A 14,843-nucleotide genomic window follows, 5' to 3' on the forward strand; every position below is an offset into this window, starting at 1 on the left:
ACCTTAAATGCCCATTCCTGATAGTGAACTTGATGTCTATAACCATCCTGGAGCCTTTATCCAGTGACTGATGGAAGCAGAGGCAAACACCCACAGTTAAATACTGAACAGAACCCAAGGAACCCAACGACAGAGAGAGAGAGGAGCGAAGAGCAAATTGGCAAAGAATGGGCTGGCAAAACCAGCAGAGACAGCTGATCCAAACAGGGGAGAGCTCTTGGACCCCAGACCGGCAGCTGGGAGGCCAGCATGGGACCCATCCAGACCCCCTGAATGTGAGAGTCAATGAGGAGGCCTGGGCTACCTATGGGGTCCTGAGCAGTGGATCAGTGTTTATCCCTCGAATACTAACAGACATCGTGTGTCCATAACACAAAGAGGGTTGCTCTCTCTGCCTGGACTCTTAGGGAAGTGCTTGGACCCTACCCTGAATGAAATGACAGACTCTAGATATCCCCTATGCGGAAGGAATTGGCAATAGGGTGGGAGGATGGGGGGATGGGGGGCGTGGGAGGAGGGGAGGGAGAGGGAACTGGGATTGACATGTAAAACAAGCTATTTAAAATTAAAATAAAAATAAATAAAAAACTAAAAAACAAACAAACAAACAAACAAAAACCAAAGTGGGTGATGGCTTGAGGCATGAGAGCCAGCCCATCCTCTGCCTTCCATACTGCGTCCACATTCATGCAATGAACACACACACACACACACACACACACACACACACACACACACACACACACACACAGAGCCCCTTGTGGATGCAGAGAAATGAGAGAGCTGCTGATTAATGAGGTACCAACATCCTCATCCCTGAGGTGATGGAAAACAACCATGAGGTTGATGCTGTGAGGTAAAAGCAGGAATACTCATCCAGCCAAGAAGAGACAAGCTCCCAAGAGGCTGACCTTACAGTAGCCATATTAATGTCTGTTCATCAGTCTGTCCTTGAAAAACCCTTCATCCTAAAGCAAGAGACTGTGCTGACTTCAGAGAATGCCCCGGCTTCTCTTTCCTGCAGCCCACAGTGGCCGTGACCCATCCATCAGCCTGCAGCATCCTCATGAGGGTCACCAAGGGCCCCTGTCAGGGGAACAAGAAAGGCAGGAACATGTCACCCACAGAAAAGTCCTCTAGTCTAATCAGATCTGCCACTCCCTTTCCTCCTCAATGTCTTTGCAGTGTTGGCAGCCAGCAGGGTCCCGCCTGCACACTTGATGCTCAGCACCATCCAACGCACACTCTATGGCATTTCAGTATCTCGTCATGGCTTAAAATAATGCCTATTTTGATTGGCAGAATTAACAGAATTAAGGAGGCAGGGAGGAGAGAAAAAGGAGAGCCAGAGAGAGAGAGAGAGAGAGAGAGAGAGAGAGAGAGAGAGAGAGAGAGAGAGAGAGAGCCAGAGAGGGAGGAGAGACAGGGAGGAGGAATGTCAGAGAAAGACAGAGAGACACAGGAAAGCAGAGACAGGAGATAGAAATAACAAAGAAGAGGGAAAGAGAGATGATAACAAGTGAATGAAGTTCTACTTAACTATCATTGTTACGCCTCAGGAAGGGCCTGGAGGTGGCCAGCGACTAACATAGAGGCTTGTTTGCAGCTTTAGAGTCAGGAGTCCTGTGTGTGATTCCTGTTTTCTCAAGTGTGGTGAACCTAGGTCTACAGTTTCATCCCAGGCCCCCGCTGTTAGAGATGCAGCCACCAAAGCCTCTAGAATGACAGTCCAGGGCACTGAATTCAGCAGGGCCAATCCCATAGCCAGCCCCCAGGTCTGCTTAGGCAGTGTGGTCAAGCATGCACATGGCAGTATTCTTTCTGTTAGGTTCAAAATGTTGACAGTCTTTACTCTCTATAATGTCAGGGTCTGTTTTCTCCTTGGAGTCTTAGAAGTAAACATGAACTTGTGCTCCTGGGGAGGAGTGTTGACTTTTTGTGAAAACTCATCTCTTTCTAGGAACATCCCATGCTTCTGTGAAAGTGTATGGATTGATGGTGGAGAAGGAAGACCCAGCAGGGCTTTAATTTGGTTACTTTAAACTCAGTAGTAGTTTTCAGCCAACAGTGCAGTGGTGAGAGCCTCATTACCCATGATGCACCCCTGCAGGGATGCAGAGAGTACTCTCCGGAGAGTACAGATGCTCAGAGTGGTAACTCATCTATACAAACACATATATACACATATGCATACATACATGCAACCCCCAAACTAACACAAACACACACACATGAGCAAACACACACGCAGACAAGCATGAAGACATACACACACATGTACACATGAATGCTGCCCTCAAACACACATGCACAAACACATGCACACATGCATGCACATATACATGTGCACACACACATGCACATACACATGTGCACACACACTCACATACATATGCATAAACGCACACATATGTATCCAAACATATATCTACATATACACAAACTCAACAAGCATACAGACATGTACACATTCATGCACACACACACACACATATATATTTATACATACCCACAAACATGTACACAAACACATATGCAGACAGACACAGACACTATTCACATACACACACAGAAATACATGGCAGACACACCAGTTTGGGCCTTTTGGGGGACTACTAGAGTTGTGAGTTATATAATTTTATTTTTCGTAAAGCATGGGGATTGTGACGACTGAAAGCCCAGCATAGATTTTTTTCCTTATGCTTTATGTTTTGTTTTCTTCAAGGTGTTTCATTCTCAGAAGCCCACCAGAGACTGTGAGAATGGATGTCTGAGAGGTGCAGAAGTGGGCGAGGAGCCCGCAATGAAGTGATGAGGAAAGAATCGATGGCTCCGGCAGGGTGACCAGGGTCTCCTGTGAGGGGAAGTAATGAAGGATGGATGGGCAGGTTTTCCTCCTGACACTCACAGGATAAATGGCACCCCCAGTTACTCTGTAGTCAGCAAAGAATAATAGCTGCGATATACAATATTTCACTAAGAACAATGACTACTGCAGCTTAGAGTCAGGGCAAAAGAACTAATAAACACTCTTGCTGAACTAAAGTCAACAGTGTGTTGGGATGGAACTGCTTTGGAAGTAGAGGATACTTTGAACAGCACCTACAGACACTAGCCTTTCTGTTGTAACTCAGCGAGTGTGCTTGGAGATCGACACCCAGAAGTGAGTGTGATGTCAATGAGTGTGCTTGGAGAGCAATACCCAGGAGACATGAGTGTGATGTCCTGCACAGACCCTGACTCCATGCTGTGGAGAAGCTCCCTCTGGAGTGAAACACTCCATTCAGGAAGGAGCAGAGATACTCCTGAGCCTCAGGAGTCAAGCAAACTTCACAGTTTGGGAAAGCTGAAACTCACAAGAGTCCAGGGGACCTGCTCCAGTGTTACTAGAAGTCCGTACCTACTAGGGGAGGAGACTCTCGCTAGCCGACTGTGTTTGTGTTACCCCTGCTCCTATAAGTAACCCCATCCAGCTGGACTGGTGTGCAGCTGTAGCTTTGGTTTGTCATGGCTTTGTAGGTGTGTGTGTGTGTGTGTGTGTGTGTGTGTGTGTGTGTGTGTGTGTGTGTGTGACGTGTACCTGGGGAAAGTGTCACATAATTCATGACTTTTCAGAACAGATCTTTTTGTTCTAGCTCTGCCAGACTGGAAACTCTATGAGAATAAGGAATGAGATCCTCCTAGAGTTGGGGTTACAGGAGGTTGTGAGACACCCAATGTTTGGGAATAGAACTCAGGTCCTCTCTGCAAGAGCAGCGCATGTTTTTAACCACTGAGCCATCTCTCCACCCTCACATGTTACTTTTAAATCATAACATGTCCTTCAATGTTCAGCAGAGTCCCATGTTGGTATACTAATATAAAATACAGTCCAGCTTAAAGGTTCTATAGTCTTTAAAGAATCTAACACCGTGAAAGTTCAATGTCTCTTTAAAAACCTGACATAGGCTCCCATAAAACTATAAAAACAAAACCAACCAAACAAACAATAAACCCAATACTTCTTATTAGAAAAGGAAGGGGAGCCGGTGGTGGCGCACGCCTTTAATCCCAGCACTCGGGAGGCAGAGGCAGGTGGATCTCTGTGAGTTCGAGGCCGGACTGGACCGACAGCCTCGAAAACAATACAGAGAAACCCTGTCTCGTAAAACCAAAAAAAAAAAGGAAGGGAAGAACCAGGCAGGAAAAAGATCGTATCAGGAGTAAAATGGCTTCTTTGCCTGGTTCATATTTGCTCCTCAAAGGCTTAGGGCCGGTTTTACAGCATGTTGATAATTCTCATCCCTGACTTTTTTTCCTTTGGACCTTGAAACCTCTAATGAGATTTGAGGACAGGGCATCTATTTCCTTTGACCAGATGAGGGATGTACATACTGTCTGCATTAAGTTACTTTGACCTAAGCAACAGAAAGCATGTGTGGCTCTCTTAAGCAACGAGAAAGGTGATGAGAAGAATGCCAAGCAGCTGGCTCCAAACTTCCTCAGGAAAACTGGAGATCAGGCATTTGAGGAGGAACCTCCAAGCACCCTAGTATAAAAAAACCCAACAACAACAACAACAAAAAACTATTCCAAATGTTGCCTAGAGAAAGCTCAGTTTTCCCGATTCCTTGCATTGACCACACTGCTGTAAATGTCTGCCCTCAGTTAATCAATTGTGCCTGTTGCGCACCAACCTTAATGGACTGGGACCTATTTACAGTTTCACCAGTTTCTATGTAGAGTTGCTGACTCTTGCTAGACTGAAGATATGTATCCCTCCCTCCAGTGGGGAGAGAGGTGGATAATGTGTATCCAGGCAGGGGCTCCCCTTTCCGCATTTACAGTCTCCCTAAACTCACTCCCCAAACAGCTGCTGCTACTTAAATACAATATTGATTCCTACGTGGTGGGGATATCCATGCTCTAGGTTCAGAAGGGAACCATAAAATCCCTGCAGAGCCCATGCAAGCATGGGCTCCAACTGCCCACACTAACCTTTGCCACCCTCCATCACTCAGTAAGATGACTACTTTCTTGCATGTCACAAATTCAAACCCATTTCCCCCTCTAGGGAGGCAGCATTGGAAAAAGCCATTTTTTCCTGCTGAAATCAAGGTGAACCACCCTATTGGACTACGACATAAGGTCTCAGATGACAGATTAGCCCTGAATGAGAACAAGGAGAGCAATCCTGCCTTGTGGCACATTGAAAGGGAAGAAAATATGCTAAAATCCTCTAGCCCACAGTCCTTAGACCCTCAAGCTTATTTGCCATTTATTTCAGCTAATGAAAGCCTATTATTATCTCAGAAGTCCCAAGGCTCGCAACTCTTCTTGGTCTTCCTCCTTGAGACAAAGACTCATGTACCCCAGGCTGTCTTCAAACTTAATGGATAGCTGAGGAAGGCCATAAACTCCTGATGCTCTTTGTTGTTGTTTTCAGACAGGGTCTCTCTATATAGCCCTAGCTGTTCTGGAACTCTCTTTGCAGACCAAGATGGCCTCAAACTCACAGAGGTCTGCCTGCCATTGTTAAGATTAAAGGCGTGCCCCACCATACCCAGCCTTATTCTCTTGCCTCCATTCCCTACTATTGGGATGATATCACTGTGCCTGTAGTGTGCGGAGGGTGCTGGGGATCAAACTCGGGACATTGTCAATGCTAAGTAAGAATACCTTTTTTTTTCTTTCTTCCTTTTTTTTAAAGGTAGAAACAAGCTTGCTTCACATGTCAATCCCAGCTCCCTCTCCCTCCACTCCTCACCAGACCCCTAGTTCCCCACCAAATCTCCACTTTGATCCCCAGGGAGGGTTAGGTCCTCCATGGGGGATCTCCAGAGTCTGTCATTTCATTCAGGGCAGGGCCTAGGCCCTCCACCAAGAGTCCAGACTGAGAGAGCATCCCCATAAATTACTTGGGCCTCTTCACTGACACCCACATTCAGGAGGTCTAGATCAGTCCCATGTTGGCCTCCCAGCCAGAAGTCTGGGGGGTCCAAGAACTCCCCATTGTTCAGGTCAACTGATTCTGTGGGTTACACCAGCCTAGTCTTAACCCCTTTGCTCATCAGTTCTCCCTTTCTGTCACTGAATTCCAGGAGTTCAGTTCAGTGTTTGTCTGTGGGTGTCTCCCTCTGCTTCCATCAGTCACTGGATAAAAGTTGTTTCCCAGACTCTCTGGCAGTGGAATTGTATGCTGGCACTCCCCTGATTCATGTCTAAAATCCATATATGAGTGAGTACATCCCATGGTTCTATTTGTGACTGGGTTATCTCACTCAGGATGGTTTCTTCTAGTGCTGTCCATTTGCCTACAAATTTCAAGATTCCATTGTTTTTTTTCTGCTGAATAGTACTCTATTGTGTAAATGTATCACATATTCTCTATTCACTCTTTGAGTGAGGGGCATCTAGGTTGCTTCCAGGTTTTGGCTATTAAAAATAGTGCTGCTATGAACATAGTGGAACAGACATCCTTGTTGTATGAATAGGCTTTTTTTTTTTGGTATATGCCTAAGAGTGGAATTGATGGGTCTTGTGGTAGACTGATTCCCATTTTCCTGAGGAATCTCCATACTGATTTCCAAAGTGGCTGTAAAAGTCAGCGTTCCCACCAGCAGTGGAGGAGCGTTTCCCTTTCTCCACATCCTCTCCATTATACACTGTCATTGGTGTTTTTGATTTTAGCCATTCTGAAAGGAGTAAGATGGTATCTCAGAGTTGTTTTGATTTGCATTGCCCTGATTGCTAGGGATGTTGAGCACTTTCTTAAGTGTCTCTCAGCCATTTTAGAGTCCTCTACTGATAATTCTCTATTTAGTTCTCTACCCCACTTTTTAATTGGATCCTTTGGTGTTTTGGAGACTTGCTTCTTGAGTTCTTTGTAAATTTTGGAGATCAGCCTTCTGTCAGATGCCAATCTGTAGGTTGCCTTTTTGTCTTGCTGACTGTGTCCTTTGTGTTACAAAAGCTTCTCAGTTTCAGGAGGTCCCATTTATTAATTGTTGATCTTAGTGTCTGTGCTACTGGTGTTATGTTCAGGAAGCTGTTTCCTGTACCAATTCGTTCAAGGGTACCTCCCACTTTCTCTTCTAAGAGGTTCAGTGTGGCTGGATTTATGTTGAGGTCTTTGATCCATTTGGACTTAAGTTTTGTGCATGGAGATAGACATGGATATATTTGCAGTCTTCTACTTGTCAACCTCCAGTTATGCCAGCACCACTTGTTGAAGATGCTTTCTTTTATCTATTGTATAATTTTAGCTTCTTTGTCAACGATCAGGTGCTTTTACTTGTATGGGTTAATGTTGGGGTGTTCAACTCAATTCTATTGGTCTATCTGTCTAGTTTTGTGCCAATACCAAACTGTTTTCAGGACTATAGCTCTATAATACAGCTTGAAGTGAGGGATGGTGGTGCCTCTGGATGTTGCCTGGTTGAACAGGGTTGTTTTGGCTTGCCTGGGTCTTTTGTTTTTCCATATAAAGTTGTTCTTTCAAGGTCTGTAAATAATTGTGCTGTGATTTTAATGGGGATTGCATTAAATCTGTATATTGCTTTCGGTAAGATTGCCATATTTACTATGTTGATCCTACCTATCTGTCCAAGAGCATGGGCTATTTTTTCCATTTTCTGGTGTCTTCTTTAATTTTTTCTTTAAAGACTCATAGTTCTTGTGATACAGGTCTTTCACTTGTTTGGTTAGCGTTATCCCAAGGTATGTTATGTTGTTTGTGGCTATTATGAAGGGCAATGATTCTCTGATTTCTTTCTCAGCCCTTTTATCATCTGTATATAGTAGGGATACTGATTTTATTGAGTTGATTTTGTATCCTGACACTTTGCTGAAGGTATTTATCAGCTGTAGGAGTTCCCTGGTAGAGTATTTTTGGTCACTTATGTAAACTATCATATCATCTGCAAATAGTGGAAGTTTGACCTCTTCCTTTCCAATTTGTATCCCCTTCATCTCCTTTTGTTGTCTTATTGCTCTAACTAGAACTTCAAGGACAATATTGAACAGGTATGGAGAGAGTGGACAGCCTTGTCTTGTTCCTGATTTTAGAGGAATCATGTTGAGTTTCTGTCCAATTAGTTTGATGTTGGCTGTTGTTTTGCTGTATGTAGCTTTTATTATGTTTAGGTAAGTTATTCTGGATCTCTCCAAGACCTTTATCATGAAAGGGTGTTGGATTTTGTCAAAGGTTTTTTTTAAGCATCTAGTGAGATGATCATGTGATTTTTGTTTCTCAGGTTGTGTATATGGTGGATTACATTGATGAATTTTTGTATGTTGAACCATCCCTGCATCCTTGTATTGAAGCCTACTTGATCATGGTGGATAATTATTCTGATGTGTTCTTGGAATCAATTTGCCAGTATTTTATTGAGTATTTCTGCATTAATGTTCATGAACGATATTGGCATGAAGTTCTCTTTCTTGGTTGTATCTTTGTGTGGCTTGGATATCAAGGTTATTGAAGCCTTGTAAAAAGAGTTTGGCAAAGACCCTTCTGTTTCTAATGTGTGGAAAACTTTGAGGCAAATTGGTATAACCTGTTCTTTGAATTTCTGCTAGAATTCTGCATTGAGGCCATTTGGACCTGGGCTTTTTCCGTTGGGAGACTTTTGATAACTGCTTCTATTTCCTTAGAGGTTATAGGCTTATTAAATTGCTTATATTCTTGATTTAATTTTGGCAAGTGATATCTATCCAGAAAATTGTACATTTCCTTTAAATTTTCAAATTTTGTGGAGTATAGGTTTTCAAAATATGACCTGATGATTCTCTGGATTTCCTCAGTGTCCGTTGTTATGTCTCCCTTTTCATTTCTGATTTTGTTAATTTGCATGTTCACTCTCTGTCGTTTCGTAAATTTAGATTAAGGATTGTCTATCTTGTTGATTTTCTCAAAGAACCAACTCTTCCTTACGTTGATTCTTTGTATTGTTTTCCTAGTTTCTACTTTATTGATGTCTACTCCTCTGGGGTGAGTTTGCCTCTTTTTGCTCTAGCGTTTTCAGTTGTGCAGCTAATTCTCTAGTGTGACTATTTCTCAGTTTCTTCATGTGGGCACTTAGAGCTATGAACTTTCCTCTTAGCACTGATTTCAAAGTGTTCCATAAGTTTGGGTATGTTGTGTCTTTATTCTCATTGAATTCTAGGAAGTCCTTAATTTCTTTTTTATTTCTTCTTTGACCCAGGAATGGTACAATTACGTATTATTCAATTTCCATGAGTTGTAGGGTTTCTACAATTAGTGTTGTTGTTGAATTCCTACTTTAGAGCATGGTGATCTGATAAGATACATGGAGTTATTCCAATTATTTGTACTTGCTGAGGTTTGCTATGTTGCCAAGCATGTGATCGATTTTTGAGAAGGTTCCATGTGGCACTGACAAGAAGGTATATTCTTTTGTGTTTGGATGGAATGTTCTATAGATGTCTGTTAAACCCAATTGGGTCATAACTTCTATTAGTTCCTTTGTTTCTTTGTTAAGTTTCTGTCTTGTAGTCCTGTCTAATGGTGAGAGTGGGGTGTTGAATCTCCCACTATAAATGTGTGAGGTTTTATATTTGATTTGAGTTTTAGTAATGTTTCTTTTATGAACATGAATGCCTTTGTATTTGGGGCATAGATGTTCAGAATTGAGACTTCATCTTGGTGGATTTCTCCTGTGATGAGTATGAAATGACCTCCTTCATATCTTTTGATTCATTTCAGTTTAAAGTCTAACTTGTTAGATATTAGGATTGCTACCCCTGATTGTTTCTTGGGTCCATTTCATTGGAAAATTTTTTCCCAACCCTTAACTCTGAGGTAATGTCTGTCTTTGAGGTTGAGATATGTTTCTTGTATGCAGCAGAAGGATGGATTCTGTCTTCAAATCCATTCTGCTAGCCTGTGTCGTTTTATTGGTGAATTTAGACCGTTAATATTGAGGGATATTAATGACCATTGATTGCTCATTCTTGTTTTCTTTGGAGTTGTTGTTGTTGTTGGAATTGTTTGTGGATTTTCACCCCTTTTTTCTTTTGGTTGTTGGTAAAGTGGGATTATTGATTGCCTATGTTTTTCTGGTTGTAGTTCACTTCTTTGGGTTGGAGTTTTCCTTCCAGAACTTTCTGTAGGGCTTGGTTAGTGGATACGTATTGTTTAAATCTGTTTTTGTCATGGAATATCTTGTTTTCTCCATCTATAGTGACTGAAAGCTTTACTGGGTATAGTAGTCTGGCATCCGTGGTCTCTTAGTGTTGGTAGAATATCTATCTAGGTGCTTCTGGCTTTCAGAGTTTCCATGGAGAAGTCAGGTGTAATTCTGATAGGTTTTCCTTTGTATGTTATTTGACCTTTTTCCTTAGCTGCTCTTAATATTCTTTCTTTATTCTGTATGTTGGGGTATTGATTATTTTGTGAGGAGGGGATTTTTTTGTGGTCCACTCTTTTTGTGATTTTGTTGAATATGTTTTCTGCCCCTTTGAGGTGGTTTTCTTCACCTTCTTCTATACCTATTATTCTTAGGTTTGGTCTTTTCACGGTGTCCCATATTTCCTGGATATTTTGTGTTAGGGATTTGTTAGACTTTAGGTTTTCTTTGGTCGATGAATCTATTTCCTCTAGTGTGTCTTCAACACCTGAATTTCTCTCTTCTATCTCTTGTATTTTGTTGGTTATGCTTGCATCTGTAGTACCTGAACATTTCCCCAGCTTTTCCATTTCCAGCATTCCTTCAGACTGTGTTTTTTTATTGTCTCTATTTCAGCTTTCAACCCTTGCACTGCTTGAATTGTTTCTTGCAATTTTTGTTTTATCTTTTTCTCTCTTTCTTGCATTTGTTGGATTTTGGTTTGTTTTCTTTTCCATTTATTTAAGGGATTTTCTCATATCCTTTTTGAGGGCCTCTGTCATTTTCATGAAGTGTTTTTAAGGTCTTTTTCATCTGCTTCATCTACATTGGATTGTTCAGGTCTTGCAGTTGTAGAGACTATAGACTCTGCCTGTGTCGTTTTGGTTTTTCTGTTGCTGGGTGTGTTTTAATATTGTCTCCTTCGCATCAGTTCTTCCAGTGAGTGCAGAAGGTGTCTCTTCCTCTCCTGGTGGATATGTGACTATGGTTCCTTTTGGATCAGGTCCAATACTCTGGTTGCTTTCCTCTTGTGTGGATGGAGGTGGTCCTAGTACCAGGGCCTTGGTAATCTTTGGGTAGGCTGGACCCTGTCGGGATGGGATCAGCAGTGTGTAGTTCCCAGGTCTCTGGTTGTTCTGTTCAGTGCACTGGAAGTTAGGTTTGATTTTCCAGTGGTTGGAGAATGGGACTTGGATGCTGGCAGTCTCTGGGAGGGTTGGCTCCTGCCGGGATGGGAGCTGCAGTGCACAGTATCCTGGCCTCAGCTAGTTGTGCACAGATCATGGGAAGGCGGATTGTAAACAGGCCCAGGCCTATCTAGCCCCGTGGGTGGAGAAAGGGACCATGGTGCTGGCAGTCTCTGGGTGGGCTGAATCTCGTCAGGATGGGATCCTCAGTGTGCAATCCCCAAGTCTCCCGAAGTTCTGCTCAGGGCATCGGAAATTCTCTAAGTAAGAATTCTATCTACAGAGAGTATCCCCAACCCCTACAGTCATGGATATTTAAATCAAGAAGACTGATTTTTCTTTCCCAGGAAGACTCATATTTCCACCTGCCTCCAAGCTGCAGACAAATAAATGTCCCCTCAAAAGCATTATTCTTTTGCGTGGGAGTCTTGAACTTTCTTTTCCTTTATTAGTTTTTTCATGTGTGCTTGAAAAGTGTGACAGGGATGACAATTATGCTCTGGCTGATGTTGTCTCTGCTTATCGAGGTGTTTCATTTGAATTGATCTATAATGGAGGAAAGATAAAGCCTTGTTTTTTCCTACCTGGATCAAGGATGGACCCCAAAATGTTACTCTAGGGTGGCCATTGTGGTTTACATAAAAACTACAAGATGTCTGGTGAGGGATGGGAGCTCACCAATTTCAGCAGATACAGGATAAAGACCCTCTCTTGTCTCCCTAACTCTTATTTCAGGGCTGCTTCCCTGAGGCTCTTGTTTTATTTTTGCTGTACTTCCAGACCTCCTCCATGTCCCAGCAAGAGTGGGGGCTGGATGGAAAGACCTGGTTTGCAAAAACTGTCTACATTATAACTACTCGTTCAATATATTTCAACAACCTTTTAAAGTCACCACGTGTGTGCTTGATAAAATCTTTATCAGAGCCCTCCAAATCAATAAAACATTTTCTTCCATTTTTCAAATGAGAAAAAATATCTCTGGATGCTTTAGTGTTTTAGCTTTTTGGTGTGTTGGTTTCCTCCCTGCTTGGTTAAATTTATCTCTCTTTGGGATAAATGGGATTGCTTCTTTAATTTCTTTTTTGCAGTAGATTAATTTAATGTATAGGAACAAATGGTTTTTAATGTGTTGGTTTTTGGATATTGTAACTTCTGTAATTTCTGACTGCCTTTTGGGTTGGTATATGTAAGGCTTTCTACATGACATCTGCCAGAGCCTCTCCCCTTCTCCTTCCAGCTTGGATCTTGTATATCTTTTTCAGTTTTGCTTTTTCTTTTCTTCTTTCTTTTCCCCCTCTCTCTATGTGTTGGGTCCTCCAAAAGAACAGCCTGTACTCTTAACTGCTGAGCCATCTCTCCAGCATCAAAAATTTTTTTAAATTTTTTATTTATATTCTGAATCTCTAGTTTTTGAAAGTATGCCAACATGTGTCAGGAACCAAAAATTATTTGGAGTCAATGCAAGAATGCCTCCTTCAGACAATAGTTCGATTAATTTTTTTTCTTCCAGGGCTGCCACAATGACTCACTGCATATATAGTATATATGCATGAGGACAGGAGACTGGGTCCCTAGGGCCCACTTAAAAGCCACATGGGTATTATGGCCCACCTATAATCCTTGTGCAATGAAGATGGAACTAGTTTGTCCCCAGAACAAGCTGACTGACAAAGGAAACAAAATGGTATGCTTCAGGTTTAGCAAGAAACCATCCATCCCTCAATATATAAGGTGGAAAGTGCTCAAGAAAGACATCAAACACAAACCTAGGGACTCCACACACATATATACACATGTACGTGTGTACCTGTACACACACATACACAGTCCACATACACATGCACACACATCACACACACATGCAAAAATAAATAAAATAGTGTTTTTTCCCTAACATGGATAGGAACAAGAAGAGCTTTTCCTTCTAAATTCACACCTAGAATGTCAGTGGGGTTTTCATGCTTTGGGAATTCATGAGCACTTGATTTTATGGGCATGTGTTCCTTAGATGTGGAATAAAGTCTTGGGGAAAGGACACACAGGGAGATGAATCTATCTTATAACCTTGTCCACAGTCACATATAAAGAAGGAGAAACTCTCGAATGCTCTCCTGATGGAATCAAATCTAAATCCTCCTAAGTATTTTTTGCTGAAGGGATGTCTCAGTGTGCCTAACCAAAAATACACCCTTCCCTTGAAAGTCGTTGTCACCATATAATGTTGCTGAAGAACACAGGTGCTAACTCTTATTTTTAACTCTTGCATTTGGATGAGGGAGAAACAAGGAATCTGTGTGCCTGTCAAACAGGGACAAGATGGAGAACACCCCCCCATACCCATATATTTCCTTCATCTATTTTTAGCTATATATTTGCTGTCTGATGCAAGTGACATGTCCTTCTTTTGCTGTCTGTCCTTTTTACTGTTTGGATTCATGTTTATTATCAGGGGATAGAGACCATGACTGTGAGTCGTACATAATGTATTTATAAACAAAAAGAGCACCCTTTGCTGTGGGGGGACTTCTCTTTCTTGGTCAGTCATCAGAACACAGCCTGCTTGTGACAGACAAAAACACACGCCAGGCAGGTGAAGATGCTGTGCTTATACTCAGCTCTTTTAAGATGGGGGTCATTCAAAAGAAATGGCCTGTGTTGTCCATAACCGACTGTAACCGAGCATTTAATGTTAGTCTACGCTGAAGATTGCTGGAGTCCCTCGGCAGCTGTTTGATTTGCTCCATGCTTTGCACTTTCAAGAGCTGTAGAAGAGTTCAGCCCCCACAGGATAAATTGGGCTATGAATTTGTGTTTGTCGCTATGGTAATTTATATCGGCACCATTTTAATAACAGCATCAAACTTGGGCACTCTGCAACAGTGGAGCTCACATCTAACAATAGACTAGAAACACTCCAGAAAAAAAAAAGAATTAGAATGAACAGAAATGAGTTCAAAGCTGAGAGGTGAGAGTATTTGCATCATAAGATTAAAAAGGCCTTTATGCTTCCCCTTCTGCTACCAAAGCGTGATTGGTTGCAATGGAAATACTTTTGCCTATGGTCCAGATTCTGTATCAGTGAACACAGGACATATGGGACTTTCATATGGCACTTTCAATGACATATTAAAATTAATGACCACTACTTTATGGGGTGGTAGTTTTTATTATGGATATTAGTATGTATTTCTATTTAAGCTCTATTTTTATTTTTTAATTGTGTGTGTGTGTGTGTGTGTGTGTGTGTGTGTGTGTAGTCAGAGGACGACTTGCAGGAGTCTGTTCTCTGCTTCCACTATGTGGATACTGTGGATAGAATTAAGGTCACTAGGCCTGCACTTAAGATGGCCCAATCAAAACAGATACTTAGGCCAGAGCTAAGCCAATCAGAATTGCCTTCTTGGAAATTTAATCGTAAGATGCAAGAGTTTTCTATGCAATTTCTGTTTCACAAGAAACATATTCTTGGGACAGTTGTTGTCCAATGTGATTCACATATATAAGTAGACAAATATAAACAGAAACAGGTGAAATTATTTTTTTTACT

This window comes from Mesocricetus auratus, unplaced genomic scaffold (assembly GCF_017639785.1).
Source record: "Mesocricetus auratus isolate SY011 unplaced genomic scaffold, BCM_Maur_2.0 Super-Scaffold_100025, whole genome shotgun sequence".
NCBI classification, from domain to species: Eukaryota; Metazoa; Chordata; class Mammalia; order Rodentia; family Cricetidae; genus Mesocricetus; species Mesocricetus auratus.